Raw genomic sequence first — 10,120 nt, 5'->3', positions numbered from 1 at the left:
TTGCGAGGAATGAACAAAATTTATGCACTTCAAAACATTAAATTGTCACCTTTGCCAACTCAGGTTTGAAGTTTACTTGCAACATTGGTTAAGACAACCATTTTACATAGTAACACAGTCTTTACAGAATAACCTATACTGGAAACAAAGGGAGAAGTTACCTGGGGTCATATTTGATTTTCTGAAGAAGGGTCTCGACCCGAAATGTCAGCTTTCCTGCTCCTCTGATGCTGCTTGGCCTGCTGTGTTCATCCAGTTCTACACCGTGTTATCACAAATATTTGATAATTGTGTTGATGCTCCAGGTCTGTGGCCTTTTGGTTTTGGCTTGTTCACTCTGTTTCTCTCTGTTTGAGTTGAATACTCCCAGTTTTTTTTTAATTTCAGATTTCCAACATCTGCAGTGTTCTGATTTTGTATGGCTCAATAATCGTCTATATGTGTGCTAGCAGCTGCAAGACAATCCTATCAGAGACATGGGGCAAAACATTGATGCCTCTTCAATAAATCCAAATGAAGAATGAAGCAAGTCACCCAACTCAACAACACAACACAAACACCAAAAGGAATTTGATTGGTGGCAGAAAGAGATGTGTAAAGATTTCCTGCTGCTAACACGCATGCACACACAGAGGCACACACACACAGGCACGCACGCACACACACAGGTACATACACACAAGCGCGCATGCGCACACAGGCACACACACACGAGCGTGTGCACACACACAGGCGCGCATGTATACACAGGCACACACACAGGCGCATGCACGTGCACACACAGGCACACACAGACAGGCACATGCACATGCACACACAGGCACACACACACAGGCGCATGCACACACAGGCGCACGTGTACATGCACATACAGGCGCGCGCACACATGCATAGGCACACACACACAGGTGCACACACACACGCAGACACTAATGCAAGCTGCGCACACACTCATACACGCACATGCACACACATGCAAACACAGACACGCAGACACACACATGCACACACAAACATACAGTGGCAAACATACAGACAGACACACATGCGCACTTAAGCACACACACACACACTCGCACACACACATACACACTCGCGCACACAGACACACACACAGTGGCATGCAACACATAACAGCCCCTCACAGAAAGTCTGCAAGATAAAAGGTTCTTGCATCAGGTTCCATCAACACAACAAAAGAGACAGATGTCATAAAGATTCATCTTCTCTGTAAAGGCAGCAGGGCACAGCCTGTGCATTCAGAATAATATGTAAGAACTGATTAAGTATGTGGTTAAAGACATGACCAGGTTTATTATAAAACTCATTATTAGGAATGGTTCCATGGTTTCCAGAGACATACAACAAAACAGCAACTGGTATTCGTACAATAAGGGTGCTTTCATAGGAATATTACCAAACAAAATAAGAAACTGAGCCACATACTAAAGCTGACGGCAACGAATGCTTGAGTTTTATGCAGCAAAGGAGGGGAGAAGGAGCAGAAAATGAAAAAAATTCTAGAGCTGAGAGCCACAATAGGTGAAGTGTGGAACAATTACGGTCAGGAATACTCAAAGGTTCGTAGCTGGAGGGACCGAGATATGTCGGAGAGTTGTCAAGCTGGAAAAGGCCACAGGTTTGAGAACATAAGGTAATAGCTAGGCTGTGGAGAAAATTGAATACAAACAGTTACTTATTTGTAAAATTGGAGTCTGGACCAACAATAGGAATTATATTTTTGTTACCCAGCAGTGCCTTCACTTAAAATGGAAAATAAATATCAGAATTTAGAACATATGCCTGATTATGGGTACATCTTCTTAAATTTATTCCCCTGCATGAACATCATTCCTAGAAGCCTTGAGAAAGTGGGAGTTAATTTATCCTGAGCATACACACATGTGGTTACTTGCATTGCTTGTTGCTGGTTATCCAGTTACACATCCACCAATGGGAGATATTTCCCATTTTTGCCGAGTTCTAACTTTTTAACTGCTTCTCTTTGTAATTTATTATTGCATTAATTCCTGTAACGTGGGTGTCACTGCAACACAGCAGCACTTATTGCCCATCCTGAGTTACCATAAACAAAATGGCAGAAACATCTAAACGTTGCCACAATTGATTGCATATTACACAAACTTAAATAACAAAAATGACAGTAGATCAGCCAATCCCAATCCACTCACAAAGATGGTTTTGCCCTTCCATCTCTCTCTGTCTCTCATACACACACTTCATGTTATTTTATCATCTGGTTTGATGTGAGTTTTGGTTCAAGACAGACTGGGCGAGGTGGCAGGAAGATGAAGCACTGTCTTCAGACTTAGACTTGAAAGTGACACTGCTTATCATACAATAATACTAAATGCTGCTGTACATGGTAATCAGAGAAGTAACAGACTCTGATCTTATCGTTATATGAGGTAAGGACTAATCTATCTTCGTTGTGTTCCTTTACATGTGTTCATGTGAGACTTCCCGACTGGTCTAACTCCATCCACATTTTGCTATTTATGCTCACTAACGTGCAGCTGTTTTACATCACTGGGGGGGGGGTCACTCCAGGAGCCTGAAGCCTTTTCACAACTCATGTGATGTCCTCTTCATCTGAGGGTCATGGCTTATGCCTTGATGTCGTAATGGGCCAAGGAAAAGAGAGAGGTCCCAAGAATGACCTCAGAGTACAGGATTTAGATTCATGCTGTAAGTGTTACTAAGCAACACCTACCAGCCAGCTGAGCGAACTTGCTCACAATTTTACCCTGTTCAAATTTCAAAATTGCCAGTCGAATCCTGAGTGAGTTCATTCATCCAGCTGAGGATAGTGCTGTAATTTGGAGAATCCTACTTTACTGTGAAATACAGTTTGCAATCAGAGAAGAGGTCAAGAAAGTTGAGTCAAGAAAGAAAATTCCAGGCCAGATGTGTTTATGTTATGAGGGAAAGTTAAGGAAGTTGGATTTGTGAAGACAGGACGGGAAAGCTGGAAGAAATGGAGGGTAAGGCCAAAAGTAAGTATGGAGCTGGAATAAGGAAAAAGTGAGTGCTGGTTGTAGCACTGAAGCGATGGACTCCTGAAATTGAGTTTAAAAAGGAGAATACAGATAGATAATAGGATGGTACTAAACAGAGTAAACAATAGACATCACATCAGACAGGAACACCCTCCTAATGATAATAGATAGAAATAATTCATTAGACAATCTCATGTTATGATTCTGATGTTGCTTTATTCTGTCCAACTGACAATGCTGTGATTTATGATTATGACTGCCGCCTCAACATTGAAATGTCTGAACAAAGTAATAACAATTTAAATGTTATTTAAATAGTTATCCAATGATTATTATTCACCCTTATCATCAAATCAAATGAAAATTGAATTAAATTATATTTATTCCAATGACAAAAGATAATTCTGTCTGCAGCACATGAGCTTGTACTGTTGTAACATCAGGGACATACATCTTAATGGATACTAGAAATAAATTGTGTTATGATATAAATTATCTTATCTACATTATGTGACATTTAATTAGATGATTCATTTTTCATAATATTTCATCATTTGAGAAGATATTTTCTTTGATTTTGTAGCATTCAATTAAAATTTTCCACTGAACCCAAACTATAATTGCTTGCAACTAATCACCGCTAGTAGCAAGCTGCAAATGAGCTGTTTCACAAATATTATCCAGTTTGAAATACCTCTTGGGGCACAAAGGAGCAGCATTGGCCTTACACAGCCATCAGAAGCAGCATTGCATCTAGCAATAATATGATCTTTGTGTTGCCGGTAGAATTATACAAACTCCTTGAATTTCACTGAGCATGTGCACTCTCTGATGAGCACAAACCTTTATCTCCTGACCTTCTTGCAGCTTGGTTCCCATTAGGTGTTGCATCAGTATGAGCGCAGCCTTCAGCCCTCAGCCACTCTGCACTTATCCACTGCCAGAGGGCAGGCAAGAACAGTACAGCAGAAAAACCTGTTCCAGTGTTCTCGATCAAGTGTAGATACCAGCAATAGGGGAGTTAAATTTCAAGGCTGCTTAAACTTGACTCATATTCCCTTGGGTATAGAAAATGAAGGGGTGATCTGATTGAGGTGTTTAAAATGTTAAAAGGATAGATACAGAGGGCTAGTAGGAACTGCCGAAGCTGGAGTCTGAGATAACAAGGTGTAGAGCTAGATGAACACAGCAGGCCAGACAGCATCAGAGGAACAGGAAAGCTGACGTTTTGGGTCTGGACCCTTCTTCAGAAATGGGCGAGGGGAAGGGGATTCTGAAATAAATAGAGAGAGGGGGAGGCGATGATGGAAGGTGGATAGAGGAGCAGATAGGTGGAGAGAAGATGGACAGGTCAAGGAGGCAAGGATGAAGCCAGTACAAGTGAGTGTAGGTGGGGAGTTGGGATGTGGGTTGGTTAGTGGGGAGGGAGGGGTGGGTAGGTGGGAGGGAAGACAGACTGGTCAAGGAGGCGGGGATGAGGCTAGGAGGTAGGAAGTGGGGGTGGGGTTTGGTCAGTGAGGTGGGAGAAACGGATAGGTGGGAGAAAAGACGGACTGGTCAAGGAGGCGGGGACGAGATGGGCTGGTCTTGGGATGAGGTCGCGGGTAGGGAGATTTTGAAGCTTGTGCAGTCCGCATTGAGACCATTGGGCTGCAGGGTCCCCAAGCAAAATATGAGGTGCTGTTCCTGCAGCCTTCGGGTGGCATCGTTGTGGCACTGCAGGAGGCCCAGGATAGACATGTCATCCAAGGAGTGGGAGGGGGAGTTGAAGTGGTTTGCGGCTGGGAGGTGTAGTCGTTTGTCATGAACTGAGCGTAGGTGCTCCACAAAGCATCTTATCAGGCTCTGAGCAATGTGGGCTATGGTGATATTTGTGGCAGAGTCGGAGGAGGAGTCCAATGAGATCCATCTTGACATTGGGAGCAGTTCACTCCATCTTTCGTGCATTTCACAAATGGCAAAGGCAAATTTCACCCAGGGCAGCAGTGAGATGCCATTTAACGTGGATTGTTGTGTTGTTTATGGTGCAACTTGCTTCATTAATATTCAGCTTCCTATCTTCCCAAACACACAAAACAAGCTAAATGCTAAGAATGTCAGGCAGCTCACCACCATCTCCAGTCTTTCTGCTTAATCATGGGCTGTTTTCCTTATGGAGGAGGGGAGAGGATGCTATTAAAGGAGGTGAAAGTGGGTGGTCCAGCTGTTACTGGAGGTATGGCGGGATGGTTTCCCAAGGCCGCAGAAGACTTGTAGGGTTAGTGACGTCAAAGGTCAGGGTGGGTGACAGTAAGCGAGGGGAGGAGTTGCAGGCAATAGTGACCTGGTAGAGCATGAGCCTTGGTGGGAGGTGGGCACAGCAGCAGAGACAGAGTGAGTGTGAGGTATCAGATGGTGGTTCCTACCCACCTTTCTATTGTGCATTAATTCAGACACCTGAGACTGCATTAACCTGTAGCAGCCTTGGGCCAGACTGGCGTCGTCTGGTGTCAGGGCCTCCTCTGCTTGTCTTGGGGGGAGTGGGAGTCTGACCTCTGCAGCTCCCTGTTCAGTGAGATCTCCAGGAGTTTGTTCACACAATGTGGCACTGATCTCCACTGGTCTTCAATGGAACAAATGTCAGGAACTGTGTAGGACAGCTCCAAACTGACGTTTCTCATCAGGGTGCGCTCCCAGCTTTTAAAGATGGCACTGGCTTAATGGGTACTAGTTCACTCTCGCAGTGGTGAGTTGTTCTGTGAATGGTGCAGGATAAGCTGAGTCAGGAATCAGACATGATGGAGCAGGGAAGGCAGTTAGTGAGGTGAGTTTGATAAAACATAGTGAGAAAACTCACTAGGCCACATGGTGGGAATCCATCCACAAAGCATGCTGCAACTCAGACCCAGCCAAAAAAATGTAAGATTCAGACCAGATAAGCTATTTCCTCTGATGGAGGGATCAATAATGAGTGGATGTAATTATAAAAGCAGAGTAAAGCCATTTAGCAAGGAAATCAGGAAGAACCAGTTGCTTCAAAACAAAATAGTGAAATTCTGGAATTTTATATATTCTCCTTTAGTCACCTTTGACCTTTCCTTCATCACCCTCAACCCTCCGTTACCCCATCCTTGGTGATCTTCAACCCACTCTCTATAATCCTTGATTAAATGCTTGTCACCCCAGAGCTGCCCCACATTACTATCAAGTATCCCTTGACATCTTTGATCAAATGGCCCATCAACTTGCTGACCATCACACTCATTTCCTTACTACTCTATCATCCTTAAGCTGCCCCAGTCACTTTTGATCTCCCAGTGTCAAACTTGTTCTCCTGTTAGTAGAAATTAATTTTCACTCAGTCATTTAATTCCCTTCCGCTGTCACACACAACCCCTTTTAGACCCATCCCCACTTCCATGCCCTGGACAGCCCATACTCTAATCTGATTAGCCACCTAATAAGTGAAAAGAATAAAACAGCTCATCCTCCAGTCCCCTGTCCAACCATGTTTTCCAAATAAGGAAACATTGCTCCTACTCATTCCACAATCCACCATGAAGACTGTCTTGACTGCTACAGTAACATCCCAATTTCAGAGTTCCATTCTCCCAGTTGTAAATGTTGTGTAATCGGTTGAAGTATCTCACCTGCGATGATACTGCGGCTTTAAGAGATGTATTTTATCCTGGTTTCTTTTAAGAGAGAGATTGAACAAGAGGTACCAAGCAGGCTGTAGTGAAGTAAACAGCTTGTAAAGCCTTGGCCTTTTTTTAAGCTGTTGAGACAATGGAAGCAGCCTGGCTGGATGTGGTCAAGTTTTTAGTTTTTAGTTTTTTAGCAGCAGTTGCTGTCGGGGTCTTGAAGAAGTGGAAGCTATTTTTCCCTCTCTCGATTACAAGCAGAAGCTGGAGGAGTCTGGGCTGCTGGATTGCATGTAAGAGAAAATCTGTTTTCTGAATTTGCCTTTTGCCAAGGGTGTGTATATGGGATGTTACTGTATTCAAACAGTTAATTAGTAATAGTTACTGTACCTATTATTCTGTTAAGTTTTCCAATAGAGTTGAGTTATCCCAAGTTCCTCTTTCTTTTGTCATATTTTAAGTATTAGTGTTTGAATAAATTGTGTTTTGCTTAATGTCGAGTAGTTTGACCGATCGAATTGCATCTGAAACATTGCACCAGACATTTAGCTTTAAAATATGAAAAAGTTAGGGTCTAGGCTATCTTCTTAATATATTTTGAGGGGGTCTGGTCTGGTCTATAACACATCCTTTTGATTTACTGATTTTACTTGTGCCTTCAATGTATCTGCTAAGTTTAGTTTTAGTTTTAGTCAAAAATTTCAAATTATTCATTTTTATATCTTCCACCTCCAGAAATCTCTTGGCAACATCCGAAGCTATCCTCAAATTCCATGCAATAAATTTCCCCATAATACCATTTCCTTAAGCCCCACATCTGTGCAGTAGCCATGATTTTAGCAAGAAAGATACGGGTCCCTCTTAAACCCAGTGAAATCAAATATCCTACTAAGAGCCCCTACTTGTTATGATCCCACCCGATTTTATTACTGAGTAAGTCAGATCCCAGACAGGAACCTGTCTTGATGGATCATATTTTTAAGTGATTTACTTTTAACCAAGTGGTGTCTCACTAAAACATAGCTTGTAATTTTGCATATGTTTGCTTTAACAATAAAGCAGAGGTTTATTAACAAAATAAATGAAGATAAAATAGAATCAAACAATCTGCATATCACACAAAATCAAAATCTTGTGAACACACAGCAAAAGTATATTCTTATTAGTTCCAAAACATTATTTCATCAATTTAAAAGAAAGATAAAACAGTTTTTGTTTAGTACCCAACAAACATCCTTGGTACAGTATTCAAGTACCACGTGTTCAATACTCAGAGTTCCTGTATCTAACGCCTCAGTAGGTTAACTCACTTGTGACTTCAACCTTTAGCCTAGAACTGCAGAAAGCTTTTTCCTGGAGCTAACATATACTTGAGATTCAATGTATTTAACTTTAAATAACCCTTTCAGGGATTTATCCCATAAGACCATTAGATATAGGAGTAGAATAAGTCCAGTCAGCCCATCAAATTTGCTCCACTATTCGATCATAGCTGATATATTTCTCAACCCCTTTCTTTCGCCTTCTCCCTATAACATTTGCTTCCCTTATAATCAAGAACCCATCTATTTCTGTCTTAAATATACTCAATGGCTTGCCCTCCACTGCCCTCTGTGTCAATGAGTTCCAAAGAAAAACCACCCTCTGGCTAAAGAAATTCTCCCTCATCTCAGTTCTAAAGGGTCGTCCCTTCACTCTGAGTCTGTGCCCTCGGGTCCAAGTCTCTCCTACTACTAGAAGTATCATCTTCACGTCCACTCTATCCAGGCCCCTCTGTATGCTGTATGTTTCAGTTAGATTCCCCCTCATCTTTCTAAACTCCATCAAGTACAGACCCAGAGTCCTCAACCGCTCCTCATATGACATGCCCTTCATCCCGGGATCATTCTTGTAAACCTCCTCTGGACCCCTTCTAATGCCAGAAAATCCTTCCTTAGATACTAGGGCCTGAAACTGTTCACAATATTCCAAATGCGGTCTGACTGGAGCCTTATACAGCCTCAGGTACTACAACCCTGCTCTTGTAACTAGCCCTCTTGAAATGAATGCTAAAATTGCATTTGCCTTCCTAACTGCCAACTGAACCTGCATGTTAATCTTAAAAGAATTCTGAACTAGAACTCCCAAGCCCCTTGGTGCTTCAGATTTCTGAAGCCTTTTCCCATTTAGAGAATAGTCTACTCCTCTGTTCTTCCTTCAAAAGTGCATAACCTCACACTTTCCATTATTTCCCCACAATTTGTATTCCATCTGTCATTTCTTTGCCTAATATCCTAGCCTGTCCAAGTCCTTTTGTTTCCTCAACACTACCTGTTCCTCCACTTATCTGGAAACTTAGCAATAATGCTCTCAGTTCCTTCATCCAGATGTCCAGATATAATGTGAATAGTTGTGATCCAAACACTGAGCCCTACAGATCTCCACTAGTCACTGGCTGCCATCCTGAAAAAGACCCCTTTATCTCTACTGTATGCCTTTTGCCAGCCAACCAATTCTCTATCTATGCCAATACCTTACCTCCAACACCATGGGCCTTTATCTTATTTAGCAACCTCCTGTGTGGCACCTTGTCAAAGGCCTTCTGGAAATCCAATTGGATCACATCCGCAGGCTCTCCTTACCACCTCAAAGAATTCTAGCAGATTTGTCAGGCATGATCTCCTCTTGACAAAGCCATGTTGACTCAACCCTCTTTTACCATGAACCTCCAAGTACTCCGAAATCTCATCCTGAACAATGGACTCTAAAATCTTACCAACGACCAAGGTCAGGCTAACTGGCCTATAGTTTGCTGTGAGATATAGCAAGAACGGCAGATGCTGGAGTCAGAGATAATGCAGTATGGAACTGGAAGAACACATCAGGCCAGACAGCATCAGAGGAGCAGGAAAGTTGACATTTTGGGTCAGGACCCTTCTTAAGAAATGGGGAGGGGAAGGGAGCTCAGAAATAAATAGAGAGGAGGTGTGGGGCTGGGATAGATAGATGGGATGGTGATAGGTGAGTGCAGGTAGGGAGTGGTGGGGATTGGTCGGTGGAACGGGTGGGGAGGATAGGTAGGAGAGAAGAGGACAGGTTGTGTCAGGTCAAGGAGGCGAGGTTGAGAGGGAAGGTTGGTCATGGGATGAGGCCGGGGGCTGTGGAGATTTTGAAACTGGTTAATTCCATGCTTAGGCCATTGTTCTGTGGGTTCCTGAGGTGGAATATACCAGTTTCCGGATGGTATCATTGTGACACTGGAGGAGGTCCAGGATAGACATGTCACCCAGGGAGTGGGAGGGGGAGTTAAAATTGTTGGCGACTGGAAGGTATTGTCGTTTGTCACGTACTGAGCGCAGATGCTCTACGAAATGGTCTTCGAGTCTCCGCTTGGTCTCAGTGATGTAGAGGAGGCCATATCGGGAGCAGCAGATACAGTAGACCAAGTTGACAGATGTGCAGGCGAACGCCTGTCTAATGTAGAATGTTTGTTTTGTG

This window comes from Rhincodon typus, chromosome 30, assembly GCF_021869965.1.
Source record: "Rhincodon typus isolate 14 chromosome 30, sRhiTyp1.1, whole genome shotgun sequence".
Taxonomy (NCBI): domain Eukaryota; kingdom Metazoa; phylum Chordata; class Chondrichthyes; order Orectolobiformes; family Rhincodontidae; genus Rhincodon; species Rhincodon typus.
This window is presented reverse-complemented; position numbering follows the sequence as displayed.